General features: G+C 42.5%; 1 protein-coding gene across 3 annotated transcripts in view; it reads right to left on the bottom strand.

The window, feature by feature from the left end:
* The window catches only part of Mmaa (metabolism of cobalamin associated A), a 28,374-nt gene extending 20,585 nt beyond the window's left edge, over positions 1 to 7,789 (bottom strand). Inside the window, exon 1 of one of the 3 annotated variants that reach the window (XM_021170543.2) lies at positions 7,744 to 7,789. The gene's annotated coding sequence lies outside the window, so the exon portion shown is untranslated. Of the gene's footprint in view, positions 1 to 7,696; positions 7,717 to 7,743 lie in introns of those variants that run through there. The other 2 variants (XM_029480901.2, XM_085843797.1) reach the window with 2 other exon arrangements.
* Between the last annotated feature and the right edge of the window lie 10,500 nt (positions 7,790 to 18,289).

Here is an 18,289-nt window from a genome sequence, read left to right as displayed (position 1 = left end):
ACCTCTCCAAGAGCAGCCAGTGTTCTTAATTGCTGAGCCATCTCTCCAGCTCATTACTGTTTGGTTTCTTTTTGTTGTTGTTTTTGTTTAGCTTTGCTTTATTTTTAGGACTTCTGGCTATTTCATGTAAAATTCCCAAGTAGGTAGCAGGGAGTGATATGTAGAACAAGATGAGCAAACAGTGCAGGAATTACTGTAACTGCCAAGGAGATGGTGGCCTGGACCAAGTACAGGTGATGCTCAAACTCCATGTGAACTCTGAAGGAGCTGTTCTCATACCAGATGTGCAATGCAGATGTTAAAGCTCAGGTAAAGGTCTACCCTGAGCCACAGGAAGCTGAAGAATGGGAGGTAAGGTTTGAGCTATGACCAGAAGATAGCTGATAGATAGATAGATAGATAGATAGATAGATAGATAGGATGGGAAGGAGGGTGGGTGGGTTGGTAGATATGATAGGTAGATAGATAAAATGACTTCAATTTTTATTTTTAGTATTCTATATGTTGGGGGACATGTTTGTGTGCATCGGTATGGTCAGACATGTATATGTCATGTGTGGAGGGTGAGGGTTGTCAAATGTTGTTTTTGATTGCTCTCCACCTTGTAGACTGAGGTAAGGTCTCTAATTTGAACTTTGTTCACCATTTGGCTAGTCTAGTTAGCTACCTCAATTTGGGGATCCCTCCATGGGCCTTAGTGTGCTGAAAATGCAGCCTTGTCACCATGCCTGAGAGGTGTTTATGTGGAAGCTGAGGATCTGAACTCCAGCCCTCACACTTGGATGGCAAATGCTTTAGCGTCTAAGCCATCTCCCATCTCCAGATTTAATTTTTAAGAAAGCCCACTGGATATCCAACTGAGATAGCAGATGCATCTCAGTCTTAAGTTTGGTGCTAAAATCAGAGCTCAGACATAATTTGGATATCTCCAATGTTTACATGTTGTTTAAATCCATGAGATACAAGCTTGTTTTAAAACTGATTAGAAGCCGGGCAGTGGTGGCGCACGCCTTTAATCCCAGCACTTGGGAGGCAGAGGCAGGTGGATTTCTGAGTTCGAGGCCAGAATGGTCTATAAAGTGAGTTCCAGGACAGCAAGGACTATACAGAGAAACCCTGTCTCAAAACACCAAAATAAATAAATAAATAAATAAATAAATACATAAATAAATAAAAAACAAAAAACAACAACAACAACAAAAAACAAGCCAACCAACCAACCAACCAAAAACTGATTAGGGATTGAAGTTGAAAGCATTTTTCAAAATAAAACTTCCCTTACATCAGGGTTATCGTGGCGCTTCTAATCTGGTTTTGGCAGACCATATTGTTAAAAAGCAGCGTAATGTTATAGTGTATAAGAATGGCATCTCTGACAGTGCCCATGTGTCTGAATCCCTCAACTCTCAGAACATATATTACTTTACAAAGGGGAACTGAAATACGTTCATAGAATTCAGGGTGCTAGTGAAGAAAAAGATTAGTCCATTTATCTGAGTTGACTCCGTGGCATCACCAGGACCTTTAAAGTGAGGAGAAAGGCAGAAAAAAGAACAGCTGGACATCAGGAGGCCCAGTCAGCTCTCTGAGGTTGGAGTAAACAGAGTGAGACAACCTGTGAATGCTGACTGACTGGAGGAGAGGCTGAGAAAACCAGAAGCAGGAGTCACTGAAAAGAGGGTGGCATAAAGGCCATCAACACCATGATTTTTAGCTACTTCAATCTGTGTCAGGCATGACTGACTAAACTCTAAGACAATAAAAGTGTTGGGCCAGCCAAATACTACAGCAGGTCCAGGTGCTTAGCAGGCAAGCCTCATCACCTGTCTTTGATTCCCAGAACCCAAGTAAAAGTTGATGGAGAGAGCCATCTCTACTAAGTTGCTCTCTGACCTCCACATGCCTGACTTGACATGTGTGCCCTCCCCCATAAATCAGTTAATTATTAAGAAAATAAATGTGTGATAATTTGCTATACACTAACACCACCAATGGGAAACTAATACAGTTGCTATAGCAACCACTAAATCCTTTTTAAAGATTGGAATTTAGATTTTTTTAAATGAGAAATGTCTAGTAACCACTCATGATTTAATTATCTTTGCCATAACCTATGACCCTTCATTCCTCATTTAGATCTCTTCCTAACCCAGGAATCAACTTGATGAGTCTTTTACTATTTATTGTAACCTTCAGTGTTACATTCAATATGTGTGCATGTCAACTTCCAAATTAGACATAATATTAGCATATCTTCCAAAAAAGAAACTAGTAAAAGGAACTACATGCAAGGTGAAAGGGTGGCTAGTGTTTTAGCCATTATTTTTATCAGAATCAGATTTGGACGTGCAACCACACCCTGAAAGGTGTTACCCAATGGGCCACTGCCAGAATTTTTATTTTGACTGACTGACAGCACCCTTGCTTCACCCAGCATTCCTTCAGACCCTCCCAGGCAGTTAAAAGTGCTCGTCAGCCATGCTTGTCAACCATGCTAGTTCCACAACTTTCTGTTCATATCTGCAACACAGTATTTGTTGCTTTGTCTTGAAATCTATTAACCAGGTCTCATCACTCCTTGGTCAGCTGATGGTCCTCCCAGAGAAAGGGCAGCATGTAGTCTTTACCTCCTCAGACTCAAGAGCAGGGCCTGGCACATGGCCAACTTTCAAAAACGGTTCTTTAGACTCATCAGTGGAACTGTGGAACTCAGCCTATGGGGAAGAGCTTGACTGGCAATAAAGTCTGTGTGAGTAGAGAACCTTTACAAACACATTCTGCTCTTCCAAGCACCTACTGTCAATGGAGACATCTTTGACATCTAACCAAGCTTCCAGAGAAGAAATATATAAATATGGAAAGAACGAAACCCACAACAAGAACTTTACCAGATCGAAGTGTCTATTCATAGTACAAGCAAATTCTCTAAACAAGATGGATAAAAACCGTCTAATAAAGACAGTGTAGCTTCCTTTAACATAAATAAAAACAATCGTAAGATAGTATTTTTATTCACTGAGAATGTCATGCATGCAATGTACTATGGCAATTAATAGCAGGCGTTCTTAGACAATCCTGTGCTAACTATCTGATCAGCGTAAAGTTTGCTCTGGAGGCAGTTCTTTCATACCCAGACAGGGCTTAAAAGTCCTTGAAGTGAGAAACAAGAACTAAAAAATAACTAACGGCATCATTTTACCTGCTCCCAGTAAACTAACAAAATTATCCAGATTCTTCTGACACCTTCCAGACTGTTTAAGGGCTGATCTCCCCTCAGCCCACCCTGTGCACCCCATCTCTTGGGACTATGTGAACGGCAGACAGCAACAGCTCTGCTTCACTTCATGTGCAGTACGATGAGGTTCTATGTGTACTTTCCTAACTAATCCTACAACAAAGGAACCCCGCTGTATAGTGAAGAAGCTCAGCACTGTGAGGTGGAGGCCTCAAGGCCTCACAACTAGTGGTGGGATTTTATAAACACAGATCTGTACGCTAAGACCTCAAGAGAAAGTTACACAGCCTCCACATTTGGGTCTATCATAGTTACATCTGGATGTTCATTGTTTACAATTTGTTTTTTACTTTTGCCAAATTTAGAAAGTCAGCATGATTTCCCAATCATGAGTTAGGTACAGAACAGACTAAATTTTAAGCATTTTAAAATGCTCTTCATTTCACAGAAAAGTCACACCCAATAAATCCACATAACCCCGTTATTTAATTAAACTGATTTAAAGGGGACACTACATTTCTTAAAAGCAAATATAACTTAGCCTAATGAGAAACTTTTTATCTTTACTATACATGTCACAGGCAGGACAGAAAGATAAGTTTGTAATTTTATTGACATCCTAGCAGATTCTGTCCATCATACTGACAAAATGGTCTAAGTAGGAAGAAGGGCTTCTCGCTCTCGCGCGCTCCTGTAACGAAGCACCTTTGCCAAAGGAGCCAAAGAAAGGAGCCGTTCATCATACCAACTGTTCAGTTTATTGTCATGATTTTTGACAGAAGGCTTCATCCTTCAATCTGTAGACTAAGCACTTTTCAAATCAGAATTCTGTGGTATTTACAACGTTTAGTTGCTTACTACAAAGTACTGTCATACCTAATAAACCAGGGTGCCAGAGTTTTAATATACAGTGAAAAATACTAAGTAGACATAAATACTGAAATAAGCTGTTAATACTTCTTGCTATGTTTTGGATCTTAAAAGTACTAAAGGTCCATGTGTGAGAGGCTTGGTGCTAAGCCCTTGGTGCTCTTAGGAGCAGTAGAGCCTTAAGGAAGTGGGACCTCTCAGAAGCTGTGCCATGGGGATCTCCTAACAGGGATATCAGAATCCCAGCCCCTTCTTTCCTTCATTGCTGGCTCCATGAGGCAGGTAGCTCCTCTGCCACATACTTCCACCACAATCACTGTGCTACCACAAGGCCAACAGGGCCATGAATTAAAGTCTCCAAAACTGAACCAAAATAAACCTATGCTTTGTTACAGGAACAAAATTTAATCATACTTCCCCTGAGAGAGTTACACAGATAATAACATTTTAAGTTCACATCTACTTTTCCCAAAAGTGACTCACTTATTCTTTCTTCTCCATTATCCACATCTCTCTAATGTTGTAGGCTTCAAGCTGTGTATGCTATAAGACATATATTTACAATACACATGCACGAATGCATGAAACACAAATGTCACTGGATAACATTTATCCCTTTTATAGATAATCCTCCCTAGCACTGTCTCTTCTGGTTTTCTAACACAGCCTGCAATGAGTACACTGTGAAGTCTGGAAGCCCACAGTCTACTACAGCCACCTCTCACACATTCTCTACTCATCCTCCACGCTATCAGGCATCTCATGCTCATATACTCTCCTTCAAACCTACCTTCAAGGCTCCCCCTGCCTTACCTTAAAAATAAAAATGTTTTCTTCTATGAATGTGCAATGGCACAGTCAATAAACACTTATGCAGAAGCTACCATATGCAGGGCCCTGGGCTAGACCTTGGAATGTACTGGCATATGGGCCAGACATGACTCCTGGTGGCATCAAGTTTACAATCCAGGCAAGCAGTGATGACATAAATACCTTAATATTCCTCCATGAATTCTTGCCACCCCCTCCTCCTCAACGTTTGCTTTCCTGCTGTCTCCATTCTGTGTGTACACAGACCCCAGAGGCAGCTACGCTCTTTCCCAAAGTGGCTGTCACCATAGTCTTTCCATGTGGGATGTGCTCTTTCTCATTATCTCACAAAACCCTCTTCATCCTTTAGGAACCATAGTGTGATTACTCCCCTGGCCTCTCTGACAGCCCTCATCACAATGTACAGTGGTAACTTTTAAGATGGCAGTCTTCTATAAAACATGGGTGCTCTGTATCTATAGCTCACCATTTGCAGAATCAAAGGATATAGCAATAATTTTACGTTAGTCCATAACTCCATTACACAGACTGCTAATTGATATTTTGGAAGCAGAACACTTGTAAATGTGTGTTTTTCCTTTAAAAGTCTGATCCATACCCATTTTTCTGCATTGGGAGTTTGCTCAGCAGCAGGGCCTGACTTGGAATATTTGTTTTGGAACTGAGCAAGTGAATATTCTTAATGTTAGTAATTACCATGACAAGAAAAGGCATTTTAAACCCAATCAGTGTCTATGATATAGTACAATACACATAGGCCACACAATCAACCGGTGTGTAACTGATTTTGATTTAGAAACTATGTTGTCAGATACCACTAACCTGCTTATCATCTCCACCCCTGCTCAAAGCTTCACCTCCCCCTTTCAATTTTTAAAATGGTTTTACAGAGTGGTTAAGGCAGTCACTGATAAGTGAGGGTAATACAGAACATACTCACTGCCTGGGGAGGGCTTCTCTGAGGTTCCTGTCTACTTTATCTTTCACTATTTCCAGAAAGAGTCGTATGTCCAAATTTCTACTCTGAGGTCAATTTGTGCTGGGAGCCTCTCACCATTAAATGTTGTTATTCATTGCTCTGGAAACCTGCAGCGTTAGTGAGACTAGCACTGGTAACTGAGCCCTCTTATGGTCTCAGGCTCTTCCTGTGCAAATGTAAACAGGCAAGGGGAACAGCAAGTGTGAATAATGGCCGTGCACTCGGGCAGGACCTGGTGCCAAGTGCGTGCTGATCAAGAAACACTGCCCTTCTCCACCCTTTCTCCAGTGCCCTTGGACTGCTCAGTAAGATCCATCTTGGAACATGAATCTAGCTTCTTCGGTTCAAATTCCTCCACATCCTAGAACAGCGATCTCCCAAACCAGACCAGAAGTACCTGTGAGAGGGAACTCTCAGGCCCCACTCCAGGCATTCTGACTAGGGGAGTGGGCCCCCACTGCATGCATTCTTAAGCCTTCTGTGTGACACTGATGCCCTAGAACCAAGTCCAATAGTCTGTTTCTGCTGCACAATTTTCTCATACTCTCCTTTCAGACCTCCTCTAAGGAGACTTGGTCTTCCAAACCTAGTACTTATTCAATTCCCCACCTTCCAGATTTAACTGGTCTCATCTTTCCTCTTCTACAACATTTCTCCTCTGCTTAAATCCTCTCCTGGTGATCCTGGCTTTGGGGAAATCTTTTCTTCTCTAAATCAAATTATTCTGAATACTAACTTAGGTGATACCTGGCTCACAGAGGGTGCTTGTTAACTCACCCGAACACCAATCACATTAAAACCAACGGGAGGATCACATAAAAATATAGATAACTTGTTCCTTATTCCAGAAAAATCAGATCTCTGTAGAAGACCCGTGGCAATGAATGATTTTAAAGCAATGTTCATCACCTTTCTTACATACAGCAAGACTAAATGTCTGCTTTTCCCACATGACACCAATCAGCTGGGGCAAATTCCAACCATTCATTTGCTCCATCCATTCCAAATATATTCTTATGACACCCTCACATTTTGTAATCACCATTTATGTTCCTCATGATTATATAACTTTCCATGTTTATAGTCTCTAATAGGAAACAAAGCCTTAAAAGAACCATCCTAATAAAAATACTATTTCCTTGAACATATTTACTTCGTCAAAGAACTTTCTAGACATTGTAGATGACACCCCCCCCCAAACGTTTTGTTTCTCCTGGAAATTGGTTTTCTACTAGCTTAGCCACTTTTTATAGTCTCTTTGTTCTCCAAAATATATGCAAGGGAACTGTTGAGAAAATCGACAGTAAGAACCCCTTTTCTTAGGCTCTCCTTCGTTTTTCAAATGAGAAACATATCTGACGTTGGCATGTCTTCTGTGGAACGCCACCGGCGCGGTCGCGACGGTGTTTGGCAACCCAGACACCGCTTTGTGACTCCCCGTCTGGCCCCTGCTTTATATCCTGCAAATCAGTATTCCTTCCCCTCTGAGGTGTCTGCTGCTCCCTTCTGCAGGCGGAGCTCCTTAGCACTGAACAGGCTCCGGGCCCGGCTCCTTCCACGCTGCCGGAGACGAGCTCACAAACCGGCCCACGAGAACCTGACAGCAGCGACTGCGACGCCTTTCTTATGTAAGGAAAAAGCGCGCAGTCCCTTCCAGTCTTTCCTGCAGGCCCCACCACATCCACCCCGCCCCCGACTCAGCCACATCCTCCTCGGCTGCCCCCCGCGAGCCTCCAGGGGGCGCCCCCGACAGCGGGGCTGACCCCGGGCGGAGGACGCACCGCGGCCCCGACTCCTGGCCTCAGCGCGCACCGGGCCCCACACTCACCCTCGCGAGGCCGCGCAGCAGAGCACCGCCCCTTCCGCCCACTGCTCCCGCCCTGCTCGCTCCTTCCGCTGCCGGCGGCACGCAGGCGTAACGCGACGCCCCGCGCAGGCGCAGTCGCTGAGCGAAGGCGGTCCCGCGGCGGGCGCAGGCGCGGGTGGCGGGATGTGCTTGGGCGGGAAGTGGGTGGTGAGGGCCGCGCTGGGCTCAGCTTTTCCCCCCTGGAATGCGTCCTGGCTTCGGCTGGCCCGGCCCAACCCTTAGGGGCCGCGGTGCCCAGGCCCACTCCTTCCGCGCCTGGAAACGTGAGACGGGTCCCTGAGGGCGACGTAGACAAACTTTGCAGAGCACGTTGCCACCTGTTGGAGTAGCCGCTCCCGCCCCAGTCGAAATGCACGGCTGAACAAGGGCAGTTCTGGTGGCTCAAGGGCCCACTTTCTTTAAAACTGATGGCACTCGTAGTAATACTTCGTTAACATGCCCCACATCCAGAGGCCTGTGCTCACCACCTCAGCAGTGCCCGGGGAGGTTCGCCTGGCGTGGGCAGGCTCTCCGGTTCTACCTTGCACTGGGGCTGAATGGTAATTAATTTTTTTGTTTGTGTTTTTGAGACAAGGTCTCTCTGGCCGTCCTGGAACTCCCTAAAACCATGCTGGTTTACATACTACCTGGCTCTGCCTCACAAATGCTGGGGTTAAAGGTGGGCCCCACCGCGCCACACTAGCTAATTAAAAAAAAAAATTACTGAAGTCATGAGACCTACAAATTTCAGGCAGTCCAGAAGGAAAGTATGTGGAGGCAGAGAAAGGTACGATAGTATGTTAAAACCAGGCAGCTTAAACAGCAGCCGTAAGTACTCCTTTAACTCGTCCACCGTAAGTTTTAAATGTTTAAAAGCAAAGTTGTTGGGACTGGAGCTATGGCTCAGCGATTAACATTAACATAAGAACATATTGGCTGCTCTTCAAAGGAGCCAGATTGGGTTCCCAGTGCCCACAGGGAGGTTCACAGCCATCCAGTTCCAAAGAAATCACTGCCCTCCTCTGGCCTCTGAGAACACCAGGCACACATGTAGAGCACATTCCTACTTGCAGATACATAAAAATATTTTTGAAAGTTAAAAACCAGCGAAACTTTGTATCTAGCAATTATTAAAACATTCACATTCACATATAAGAAATACAAAATTCATGATACAGTAGTTTTCTTACAATCTGACCTTAACAAATGCTGCACCATGTCTAAGAGCACTGGGAAAGGTTTGGAAATGACCTCGTTATTACAAGTATCATATTTAAGTCCATATATTAAGGCTTGAGAATTCACCAACCAACGTAATGCATATAATCTTTTGGTTACTGCTCAGCGCTGTGTGCCATGGTATGTATAAGACTTGTGAGTCTCGCTGGGCGTGGTGGCGCACGTCTTTAATCCCAGCACTCGGGAGGCAGAGGCAGGCGGATTTCTGAGTTCAAGGCCAGCCTGGTCTACAAAGTGAGTTCCAGGACAGCCAGGGCTATACAGAGAAACCCTGTCTCGAAAAACCAAAAAAAAAAAAAAAAAAAAAAAAGACTTGTGAGTCTGTAATCTGTGAGTTGTGACTTTTTAAATTTTCATTTCAACAAATTTGAGTAGCTGCCAGATACTGTTCAGGCTCCTGGAATGCCTGAGGCTGGCATGCTCAGTCCCTTTACAGCATGGCATCATATTTGCATATAACCTATTTCCATCTTTAATGTGTTTAAAGAACAGGGAGCCAGAGCAGGTGCTATAAGCCTTGGAGAATTGGGAAATCACATCAGCTAGGCAACAGAGGGTCAGAATATAGATACTAATCAGATATGCTTTTGTTTCCTTCAAGAGAATTACATGGGAATCTCTTATTGTAATGCATGAACATAGTAAGTGCAGTCATCCTATTTGTTTTCTATTACTGCCGTAAAAATTGGTACAAACTTAGCAATTTAAAAGAACAGAAATGTAACCCCCTGTGCTGAGGTCAGCTTGTCAGTGGACTTCATTCCTTTCTAGAATCTCAGAGAAAAGAGTGTTAGTTTGTTCTTTCTAGCTTCTACAAGCCCCTGAGGTGCCTTGGTCTGTAGCCCCTTTCTTCCCCTTTCAAAGGCAGTAGCATCAGTAAAGGGGTCTTTAGTTTTTAGGATTGGTGTGACAAAATTGGGCCCACTTAGGATAATCTCACCATAGCAAGGTCCTTAATCATAGCTCCCAAGTTCCTTTGCATTTTATAAGAAAATATATTCACAGGCTCTGGTGATGAAAGTGTGGAAATCTGTATTAGGGGGAAGCTTTCCCTACCACACCTCTGGCCCTCAAAGATTCATAATGTTCTTATGCAAAATCCATTCAGTCCTTGTTCCCAGAGGAACCGCATAGTTTCAAAGCATTACAACATCTCTCCTAAGTCTCAAAAGATTAAATCGTGTAAAATTTCTAAATTCGATACGGGTGAGAATCTGGGTTTCTATCCAGGGCAAAATTATTTCCCATCTGGACCTAAGTGACTAGAAAATAAATTCTCTGCTCCCAAAGTACAAAAATAGTCATTGGAATAAGAGACAGAATTATAAGATGGTTAAAACTATCTCCTATAAAAAGAGAGAGAGAGAGAGAGAGAGAGAGAGAGAGAGAAGCCAGTGGGGGGAAGCAACAGTCCCAAACAGCCTCAAATCCACCCCAGCAGTCTCCACTCAAAGTCAGGGCTACACCTCTCCTGGGTTCAAATAAGAATGTGATGGCCTTAAGGGACATTACTCTGCCTCCAGCAACCATTGCTATATTCTTTGAATTGACGGTTTTCCTACGTTTCTGTATATTTGTCTTGCCCACTTCATCTCTCCGTTAGCCCACATCAAATGGCTAGTTACCAATAGTTACCTTTAAGTAAACACTTGATCGGTACTTTTGAGGTGCAGCATTTTAAGACACGGCATTGTAAGCCACTTCATGGGAAGTGCAAATATGCCATCTAGTTTCTGTGGAAGGAAAAGAATGCATCTCCGTGTTGTATTCAGCTCACATCTTCTCTGCAGCTAATTTATCCTAAAATCGCTCATTTCTTTCAGGCCCAAAGGCATTTTTTTTCTGGTCATTTTTTATGGAATAGACAACAATGTACATCCAAGGTCATCCTTGTGAAACCTTTTAAGGATGCTGGAAGCCCAGTGCTGCCTCCCAGCAGGTGGCAGCAGATGAGTGCTTAGCACAGGGCAGTGACTTCACCCTGGTCCCCAGCCTGGTTAATGTGTTGGATGTGGCCAGCTGACCTTTCTTGGGGAGAAGAGCAGAAAGAATCTGGAAGCTGCCCACCTGGGAGTGTATCAGCATGTCGCCTGGTTGGGGAAACATACTTAAATTGCATAGCTAAATTTTATTGTTAATATTCTTTCTCATTTTATCTTTTCCTTTCAACTAACTGTGTTAAGGCATTTTGTGTGGAACTTTTGCTGCATTTATGAGTCATGTTGGTTTGTGACTTATTTTCTAATGTCTGTCTGCAGTTTTTCTAAGACTAATGTCATTGTGCTTGCTGTCTAAGCTTAAAAGATTGACATGTGTGTTACGTACATTCCCATGGTATTGCCGTAGTTGAACACACTGTCCATAACCATCAATACATTAATATCCATCAGCATTAGCTAGGAATACATGCAGTGTAGCTCAAATATTCTTATAGACAAACATGTATTTTAAGCCTTTATTGAAAAAGTCGAGGGAAAAAGTTAAAGCATCTAAGACAGGGCCAGCTAACTGTGGGGCCTGGGACAGGTTAGTGTCTACCTTTTGTGCATTGTAAAATTCTGGAGAAATTCCTAGAGGAATAAGGATAAAGAGAGAAATTCACCATATCTGGGGGAACTGATCACTTCTCTATGGGCGTAAGGCAGGAAGCTTTGGTGGATCCAGGGCCAGGGCATGATGGCAGTGCCTGGGACATATTTGGTTGTCACAATCAGAGGTGGTGTTACTAATGGAGCGGGTAAAGCCAGGGAGACAGGTAAGCATCCTGCCATGCACACAGACATGTCCCTCAGCTTCTCTGACCTCAAAGATTACTGATTCTAAGGTTGACAATTGCTAGTTAAAACTGTAAAAGAAGAATAGTACAAATTAACTTAGACCAATAAAGTCAGATCACAATAAATGAATAAATTCATTCTAAACCAAAACTCTCTGAAGAGGAAATAGAAATGTTGAGTTAATAATTTAAAAATATTTTACAAAAACCCTCTAGACTCAGATGGTTTCACTGATGAAATATGTAAACATATAAAGACCATGTGATGTTAGTTATACATAAACTGGGAGAATGAAGGAGTAATGACAGCATAATCTTATAAAACCTGAGGTGTTAGAAGCAGTCATCAGCAAGCAGCATTGGAGATGCAGATGGAGAATCCTTGTACAAAATACCAGCAGATTGTCACAGCAAAATAAGAAAAGAACACAACCGTCAAATGGGGTTTATTCCAGAATGTAACTTTCACCCAACATAAATAAATCAAACGCCTGATGGCACAGGCCTGTAATTCAAGCTTCTCTGGAGGCTAAGGTAGGATCACAAACTCAAAGCCTGCCTAGGCCAGCTGAAGTCCAGTCAGAGACAGAAAGACAGACACCCCAGCAATAATGAACCCACTCTGCATTTCTAACCCATCATGAAAACAACTAAAACGGGTGTGGGGGGGGTATTACATACCTGTGAATGGCCAGGGGCCACCAGCATACTTATTGATGAATCTGTCCTAGGCCTGAATGAAATGAGGCCATCTCCTTACACAACTGCTGTTGGGCTTTGTTCCAGGGTCTCACAAGTCTTCCAGAGACAAAAATTAGAAGAGAGTTAAAGGTGCCCCTGTTTGTACAGTCTCATAATTCTGCTGGAATTAATGCTAGGTCATAGGTATAAACTGTGTATAAAAGTATTTCAACATGCTAGCAAGCAGCGATTTTAATATGAAAATTTTAAACAGTAGCAAAAATACTTTAAAATGCTTTTTAATGAAAGATAGGAGCTGTATTCTGAAACTACCCAAATGCTTAAATGAAAACATTTAATAAACATAGTGATGAGCACATTCCAGATTGTTGGCCTCAGAAGTTCAGACTGACACCCAGGTCCGTTCTCCGCCAGAGGATGCACACGGGAAATGAGTGTGGGGTCTTTAGTTCCAGTTTCCAAACAATTGCACTAACCTGGTTCTGCCCTGGGCCAGTAGTCTAGAAACACCCGAAGCTGGCTGTTTTCCCTCTAAATATTATACCAGAAGTAGAATTACAGCATATTTAAAAGTCACAAAATTCTTCCTTGCATCCCTTCCCCCTGATGGCTTTAGTTGACAAAACGGAAAATCTGTTTTGATGAATTTAATAAGTAGACAAGATATAAATTACATGCACCTGATGGTGTAACAAAAATTATTTGCGGAATGCTGACTCTGAGGAAGCTACCTTTTGCAAACTAAGCTTCTGGTTGACAAGATGACTCGTTCTGTTTATAGACAGGCAAGGCTTCAAGGAGGGACGGCCCTAGGATTTCCTGGGCCAACTATGTCTCTCATCCTATTATTCCAACAAAATACTTGAAATTCATTATTAAGAAAAAATTGCAGCATCTAGCTTTTGTGCTAACTGTATCTCTTCCAAGGGTTTATGAAGGTACAAGCTCTGGTTTAGTAGATTTTTTTAAAAGATTTGGAACTATAAATAATTTTTAATATTAAAAAGTACTTTGAAAGTACTTTTGAAGGTGATTCTTGAAAAGGTTTGACGTTCTGCCTCTCAGGGCTTTTTTTTTTTTTTTTTTTTTTGACTGTCAATCATGCTTTATTTAGCAAGATTACTGTTCAAACTTCACTTTTAAAAGTGTGTGTGTGTGTGTGTGTGTGTGTGTGTGTGTAGAGCCTTCAGAAGTCAGAAGAGGGTGCAGATTCCATGTAAATAGATTTGTGACAGTTATGAGTGAGGTACTACATGGATAGTGGGAATTGAACCTAGATCCTCTGGAAGAGCAGCCAGCACTTCTAACCACTCTTGAGCCATTTCCTCCGCCCTAAAACTTACTTGCAAATAGTGTTCTGAGCGGCTCCCCACGTTTCCTTCCCTTCTAAGGACGTTCTTTCTGCTTCTATGTTTTACACTATTTTAACTCTATGCTGACTTCTGATGGTTTTGAGAATAGTTATGCTGTTGCCGACAGTTTTCGATACTCTCTGGGGATGTCTTCTTTTCTGGAAGTCTTTCCATTGTGAGTCTCACCACGAAGGGAAGCCAGACATGACAGTTTACAACTCCCCAGCTGAGGACTGTTGTAGGCTAGCCCCTGTCCTCACTGTATCATACTACTGAGTGTTCCTACCAGGATCCCTATGAAGTAGATGCTCCCAGGGTCCATATGTTACATGCAGACGCTTCTGTCCATAAGATCAGCACTGATGCCTTGGTGTAACAAGGCCAGGCTCATGCCGACTCCATTATCCCGTACTTGATGATGCTACACCCTATCGGCAGTGGGTTTACTAGAGTATAACAAAGCTATGTTGATCCCCTAACCATGCAACTTCAACATGAGGTGTCATGGACTATGCTAGCACCTGATTGGCAAATTTTCCAATGTTACTCAAAATTTCCACATGATGGGGTCAGTGAGATTATCCACATGCTGCTATTGATACTACAATAGGGCTAAATATGTCAATAGAAGTTAATTAAAGGTTTTAAAATATAATTTTAAAAAGAGGGTCCACAAAAGACTGTAGGCTAAAGCAACCTTTTTAAATGTAAGGAATGAAAAGATTACAACTATGCATAGGGGTAAGAGGAATTAAAAAATACAGAGGTAAGGCATGAACCTCTGTAATCAGAAGGTATGTAGGACAGAGGTCGAAGAGTTTCTGCAGGAAGGAAAGCAGTGAAGGAAGTGAACTAAATGACAGCAGGTGACTTTAAAAACAAAGTGAGGCCAGCTGATGGTGACGTGGTGCCAGGCAGTAAGATTCCACACTGAGCAAAGGGGGCAGAAGCCCATCCCAGGCATGGCCATTTCCTCTTCTTACCAGGAAGAGCATTATGTTTCTTCCTGAAAAATCAAAGATAGCACAGACCTTGGAGAAATGACTAGCGCCTTTTACAGACTGCTGAAACCACTCCTTTGTTATTACAGTGTGGCAATATAACTTAATTATCATTTTTGGATCAGCAGAACCAACATTACCTGAAGTTGTCAAGTGTGCATACTTCTTGGCTCTACCCTAGACTTACTGAATCAGAAACTCATATCAGATGGTGCATATATTCACCCCAAAGCTAAAAATCCACTGGCAATTAAGAAAACTCAATGACACTTTATAGTGACATAAAATCATTGAAATTTATAGTACAACATTAAAGCAATATCAAGCAAATGATAGAATGCATTTAAACGTGATTCTGTGAGTCCTTTTGGACAGTGGAAAATGTCTGTGACATTAACAGTGGGAAGTTTAAACATTAAAATCTTCTTCCGGCTGGGGGTTGGTGGGCTTTGTGAGTACAGAACTTCCTGTGCCAGCATGCAGACCTGAATGTGAGCCCCAGAACCTACTGAAAAGTCAGGCAAAGGCTGGAGAGACCACTCATAGCTAAGGCGCTTGTTGCACTTGCAGAATGCCTAGGTTTAATTCTCAACACCCATTCTGTGGTTTACAACCATAACTCCAGTTCCACAGGATCTGTCCTTTTCTGACCTCTGTGGGCACTACATAGACCACAGGAAGATGCATATATGCAGGCCGAACACCTACATGTAAAATACAGTGAATAAGTCTAATAGTTTTTAAAAGGCCAGGCTCAGCCTCATGCATCTATTATAACTCCTAGGCTGAGGGCACAGAGACAGATCCCTGGAGTTCTCTGGCCAGCCAGTGTAGCCAGACATGCAAGCCCTGTTAAGTGAAAAGATCCTGTCTCAAAAAATGGAGGTGGAGTGTGATAGAACCAGCTGCCAGCCTCTGGCCTTCAGAGTGTGCACCTTCACAGATGCACACTTGAATCACATCTGCACTCATCTGCATGTGCACACCAAAGAAAAAGCTTGTATTCACTTGTTGAAACATCTGTAGAAAAAATGTTTGATGCAAACAAGCAAAATTATTAGCAGTGGCTTTTTGGCCCTTAGAGTTATAATATGAATATCCCCTCTTAATCTTATACTGTTTCCAGTTTTCTTTAAGAATTGTTTTTTTGCTCTTATATTTTGTAACAATCTTATCAACACAATGATTAAGGAAGGAGGAAAGAAAGGAAGTAGAGTAGGAATAAGAGAGAGAAATTTAAATGGCCCCAGTTTGGTGAAGAGAGAAGAAAGTGAAATCGCACCTGAGAGACAGCAGTTTGCCTCACAGAAACAAATCCCTGAGCCAGCGACTTGGATGCAGACACTGAGGAGCATGTGCCCAGAGACTATAGCAGCAGTGTGCAGTCCTGAGGCCTCCACAGATGTGCTGAATGAGACTCACTGCCTCCACATACTCCCCTACCGTCCCCAGAAGCCAGCTATACACACCTCAGCACCACTGCAGCCTTCTAGTGCCAAGCTAAATGTGTTCCAAACTGGTCTAAATTGTATAAACCGTTCAAAACAAGTGACATCCCCTCTATTGCCCCCTTTCTCTTTAAAGCCCTGCACTTCCTTCCCCCAGATGAAATACTTGTCTGCACCTGTCTCCCAGTTTGTAAATCTGTTCTGTGCCCAAATACAAAACACCTTTACATTTACTTCAACTCACTTTATGATTTGTTTGTAAGTGGGGGAAAATAACGAAATTCCCCAAGAATAATGACACAAGTGGCCACCAAACGCATGACAGACAGACACCTTGATTCTTCGTGGAGGATCCAACACAGAAAACCAAGTAACCTGTGTTCAGCATTGGACAGGAGAAAGGGAGTAAACACCTGAGAGGGAGGGAACATCTTACCGCAACACTATATTTGACTCTTTAAGTACATTACTAAAAATATTAAGTGTGCTAAAGTGATGTTATGGGAAACATCTTTACATTTAGGTATGTTTATATAGGTATTACTCCTAGGAAGGACTACTGTTAAATTGTGTGTGTGTGTGTGTGTTTCCATGAGCATGAGGGTTCTCAAGTGAAAGACAGATGACAACGTATGGGATATGCCTGGTGTATGCAATAGGCTGTGCTTAAGAACAACAACAATGGCCAGGCAGTGGTGATGGAAGCCTTTACTCCCAGCACTCAGGAGGCAGAGGCAATCAGATCTCTGTGAGTTCAAGGCTAGCCTGTTTTACAGAGTGAGTTCCAGGACAGTCAGGGGTACACAGAGAAACCCTGTCTCAGAAAAAAAACAAAAACAAAAACAAAAAGAACAACAACAATGAAAACATAAAACATGTTAAATAAAAGCCACTAGTTCAAAAGTAGACTTAAGAGCCGTACCTTCAGAAGAAAGCTAATACGATGCATCCTGGGGGAAGCACCCTCCCCCAATACTACCTGCTACTCCCTAATATACCCAATACTACCTAATATACTACCTGCTACTCCCCAACATACCCAATACTACCACAAAGTGCTGATGCTTGAAGAATGAGAAAGGGGACAAAAATTGTACTTTTTAATTGTAAAGGATATTACCATTTTAACAATATGGCAGACTAAGTTATTCTAATCAGTCATTCCCATGGTGGGGGTGGGATGACGGGCAGACTTATAAATGATTAGTAAGTAGCACGTCACACAAACTCTTTAAAGCAGTAAGGACCCAGTGACACCATGAGGGATGCCAAACAAAGCCTAAAGGGAGAAGGGAGTGGAGTGACTGCGCCAGACAGAAGACACAGTTCTGCTTGGGGCCTTAGGGGTTTTCAGAAACAATTTGCAAAGAGAAATCCAAAAGCAGCCAATAGGGTAAGCAAGGCACAGGGAACAAGTTATGGCGAATTAGACCTGGGAATATCAAACAGCAAAACCTAACCTAAGACATATTCCAATGAAACTAGCACGGCTTTAAGAACTGAACAAAACTTCTTGAAATGCAAAACAGCAATGAAAATGCAAGTCTCGGATTTGCTAACATACAGGAAACAACTGAAGGGGAATTACAATGTTTGAAGACAGACAAGAGGAGATTATTCAGAACAGAGATACTAGCAGGTAAATATAAAGGAGTGGGCATAATGTGGAGCGGAGCACACACCTTATATCTATCTACTCAGAGTTCTACTCAAAAAGGAAAGAGATAGCCTGCTGGTGGTGGCACATGCTTTTAATCTCAGCACTCAGAGGCAGGTGGATCTCTGTCACTTCAAGGCCAGCCTGGTCTACATAGTGAGTTGTAGGACAGGGCAGACAAACAGACAAACAAAAATCATATCTAGTGATGGGCTCTAATTTCAAATAAGGTAATTCATTTTTAAAAGAATACATTAATAGCCTGAGCTGTTACCCTGAAGAATAATTCAATTTTTAGCCAATTCTTTGTACATTTTTGCTGACCTTGGAAAGATGAGCTTTGGTGTCTTGTG

Source organism: Mus caroli, unplaced genomic scaffold (assembly GCF_978045245.1).
Source record: "Mus caroli unplaced genomic scaffold, Mus_caroli_1 scaffold_10, whole genome shotgun sequence".
Classification (NCBI taxonomy): Eukaryota; Metazoa; Chordata; class Mammalia; order Rodentia; family Muridae; genus Mus; species Mus caroli.
Note: the sequence above shows the minus strand (reverse complement) of the source record. Positions and strands in the feature narration are given on the sequence as shown.